The 4,252-nt window shown below is 36.0% G+C and overlaps 1 non-coding gene across 1 annotated transcript; it reads right to left on the reverse strand.

The window, feature by feature from the left end:
* Positions 1-3,692: 3,692 nt before the first annotated feature.
* On the reverse strand, positions 3,693-3,799 carry LOC145784725 (U6 spliceosomal RNA). The gene has a single exon (XR_014291033.1). It is a non-coding gene; the product is annotated as a U6 spliceosomal RNA (small nuclear RNA).
* Positions 3,800-4,252: the final 453 nt, after the last annotated feature.

The raw sequence follows: 4,252 nt of genomic DNA on the forward strand, positions 1-4,252 counted from the left end.
AACTTGACTACATACAAAGTGTGCATCTTAACAAAATAAATAGCCTACTGCTCTTCAAAAGTGACCAAAACAAGATTATACTTGTCAAAATGTTCTGAGGTCAAGCCCCCCCCCTCCACACCCCTTTTCCGTTTTATTTATTTGGACATTAAGTTTTGAATTGCACTGTTCATTTATGTTATAAATTTTACTTTGTGAAAACTCTGGTCCTTTTCCAACTTTTTTCTATATCCTCTTCTGCATTGTCGGCGTACAGGCATAGCCTATTAACTATTTTTTTTTATAAAATCTTAAAATTTGTTTACTCTTTTCTAAAATGATGAATGTAAATTTTTCCCCACATTGAAAGAGTTTGCTACCCTAAACGCTTTCTGGTCCTATTTTAAGGAGCAATCACTACACATAGGGGCCCACTATAGTAGATTTCTGGGACAAGCTAAGATGTTGCTCACACGGCCCTGAACCTACAAGGCTACAACTTTAGCAAACTTTTTTCATAAACTTATTTTAGCATGCAATTCGCCTGTATAGGAATTATCAGAATTAGAATAGCTCACAATGCATAGTCAGTCTTTCACAAAAAAGATACTTACCTTGAAAAAAATAAGAAAAAAACAACTCCTCAATAAAAAAGAAAACAAATCAATAGTTTTTTTTTATTTAGAGTCTAAACCAGGGTTACTTATTAATACTCAACTAATCTTAACAAAGGTCCAGTTTGACAAGTTGAATATTTTTAGCGGTCCGGTGAATAAATTATTTCACACGCAACCACGAAAGTTAAACTATCTGTACCAAACCACTTTTTCATGGAAAATGTAACTCGAATTGGATTTTTGAGAAAGTGTTGGGAAGTCTGGGAGCGAAGCCCCCAGCAACTAGAATAATCGCAGTAAAACTTGCTTCCTCCCAATAGAAATCTGTTTAAAGAGGCTCTGAAATGTGGCAATGAGGCTATTCTTCCAAAGCTCGAGGTTCATCTTCAACACCCAGAAGGTCCGGATTCGGACCGCGGTCCGCCAGTTGAGTAGCCCTGGTCTAAACCTTCAAATCATTTGGCTAGGCTAACACCCACAACAGTATTTCAATAAAAGTTATAGTTTATGTTGTGGATCCGGTTTTTAGAGAAGGTTTTATTGAAATACTGTTGTTAGTGTTAGCCTAGCCAAGTGTTTTGAAGGTTTAGACTGTAGATAAAAAAAATACTGATTTTTTTCTTAGTGTTTGCTTCTGTATTAGGTTGATCGCCCATTTGAGAAAGTGTCTTAGTACCAGATCTCATTCCAGTTAGTTTTTTCCACTTTTGACTCCCTCAATAAAATACTGTTAAGTTAAAACAATGAAATGCTATGAAGTGTGTACTAAACCATAGTTGTTGCCAATGCATTATTAGGATTTTTTCAGTCTAATCACGAACAAACAAAACCAATATAAATAGCAAACACCTGCGACTGATAAGAATGCGATTTAGCTAGTAGGCTATTTAGTTGGAATTCCTTCGTTGCAATTACCTGGTTATCAAAAGCTAGAGGCTGATACCATGTTGTATATATAGGCTACAATATACTTTTTTAATTTAAGTGATTAAAAACAGTTGATCTTTTTTGCTCAATGCAAGCTACTGTAAATTTGCTGAATCCATCTTCAAGCATGTCTTTAACATTGAGCGTCTTGATAAAACAAAGCCGCGTAGCCTACTTTTGGTAGATACCGAACCGACATTTTGGAGTTTGTTCAGGCCGTTTCGCCACTTAGTAACGTAGCTGACCTTGAAGATAGCCAGAATAGCTTTCTTGTCTGTCTGTCCGTTTAATTCATTCTTTAACCACCGGCATCAGCCTGGACATGACAGTCAAAGACCACCTAGGCAAAAAACATTTGCAAGCACTTGGTGATAATTATGACTTGTAGTTAAACCTAAAATTATCACTTAACACCTGCGATAAACAGCTTAAACAATGTGTGTGAAAATGTGTTAAAAAAGTAGGTTTAATTGAGAAAGGCCAATAATTATCTTGTCCATATTTAAGATGTCTAACGGTGTGAATTACAATATTTAACTGCCGGTTGTTCGCGAGCGTTTGTTTAGGAGAAAACAACTGTTTTTTGGCTAGTGATCTCGAAACCAGTCATTTTTACCACAGTGAATCAAGTATAAATGACTCATCCATTGCTTAAATGAATTATTATAATTCAGTTCATCTGGTCTTGTTTGTCTGACATGTTGTGTTTTTAAGTTGACTAGTTTTCATTGAGTTTTAATTGTTAGGTGTATGTACTCTGCTTTCAAATAAAGCTGTGAAAGGAATGCAACTAATGGTTACCTGGGAGCAATTCTCACAAAATGTTTAGACATTTTAGCTGCAAACTATCATTTACTTTTCTAACACTCATCTGTCCAGTTATTAGTTTTTGTTGATGCCTTCACCAATTTTCTTCATTTCTAGATCTAAAGTTAACTAAAAACTAACGATTAAGTTAAATTACTTTACAAATGTTGTTCAAACCTCAACGAAGCATGATTTACTATTTTTTAAAGCTTCGGTGCGATTTCGATGTGATGTTGGTTTGACAGTTAAGCTTTTATTTATGTCTAGTTTCCCCCTCCCAAAAAAAAACAAAAAAAACACGGGTTATCTCTGTAAAATATAAACTTGGTCCAAACACTTCATATTAGAAGAACACATAGTGTTATTTTTAAACAAACTTTTTGACTCTTTGGACAAATTTTTGGCCCTTAAACTCGTCCTGAGGCCTGGTCAAAAAGTGCACCCTAGACCTATCTGTGAACGCTACTGGTCAATGTTTTAATTTTTCAACTTTTTGAACGGTTTTATTTGTTCAAACACTATCAGTAGCCTTATAGTGCAATGTAAAAGAATATGAAGCAATTGTGGTGTCGAATCGTGTTTTGAAAAAAAAAGTGATAAATGGCAGCAGTATGTGGTGTTACTATTTCAAATTATAATAATTAAACCAATGAACAAGACAGAAATTTATAATTCCAAGTTTACCAACAATACAAATAACAAATGTTTTGCTTATACTGCGCATAAATAATTGTGAACCGAAAGGCTCATTGGGCAATGCTTCTCTCCTCCCCCTTCAAAAATGTCGATTTTTTGCGTTGTTGTTATTCTCTAGGGCAGGGGTCACCAAATGGCGGCCCGCGGGCCGCATGCGGCCCGCCACGCTGTAGCGCTGCGGCCCGCGGAAAGTATCAGCGTACAAGTATAACCAAAGATACTTTTCTTGAGGAGTTAAAGAGCACGAAGGCAAAAAATACTTTCCGGGAAGCATATTTTGGCTTTGCATACGATACCACCGACCTACCAATCAGATTATAGTTCTAGGTGGGGGTTGCTTAAAGCTATTCCAATGCGATGTCCAGCCACACTGTCCCAGTGGTTGATTAAAACGTCTGTTTTCGAATTTCGAAAATGTCGAGCATAGGGTTGCTTATTTTAAGTTTGCAAATGTCATGTAAACACTAGTGTGCGTTTCACCGTTATTGTGTTTCACGACCTGTATTTTCTTTATGCAAGTTTTTGTTGGCAAAATAGGTCGGTGTGCCAACTCAATTTATAATAAATTGGCAAAATATTATATATAAATTTAAAGACTTTTTCTGATTGTATTATGAAAATATTTAGCTAGGTACCGCAAAATGTTTTTTTTTTTTCTTTTTTTAAAGAAATATGGATCGCTTCACGATTTGGCGTGTCATCCTTGCGCAGGGCCATGCTAAATCTTCTCTGTATCGTTCCAATTTTAGTATATGTACTGCCGAAGCAAGTTCTGCAAAATGTTATTAATCAACAACTTGTTGCCACGCTGATAAGCATCGCAAGTGACAGTTGTCTATAACAAAAGAAAGACGGTTTTATAGACTCTCACAGAAAGGATGAAAAACCAACTCATTGCTTTTTTAAAGGGAAGACTGTTCATGAATTACGATAGAATTACGATTTTTGGGTGATTTCTACAAGCATTGGTTTCATGGTGCCTGGTTTCTTTTTCCCTGTTATTGGAGCCTATTTTTCGCTGAAATGTTTGTAGGTCACTATTGTTGCCTGTATTGTGATGTGTCAAACATTTCCTTGTTTACTAAAATTGTTAATTGCAAGATATCTTTTGTGAAGCGAAGTGACAACACCACTCTTGCTTGGCGATAAATATTTTGATGAAACCGCTCGCCTCGCTATAAGTGCGCAGTGCGCAAAACAAGTGGCATCGTATACTAGGCATTGTT

This window comes from Aplidium turbinatum, chromosome 1 (assembly GCF_918807975.1).
Source record: "Aplidium turbinatum chromosome 1, kaAplTurb1.1, whole genome shotgun sequence".
NCBI classification, from domain to species: Eukaryota; Metazoa; Chordata; class Ascidiacea; order Aplousobranchia; family Polyclinidae; genus Aplidium; species Aplidium turbinatum.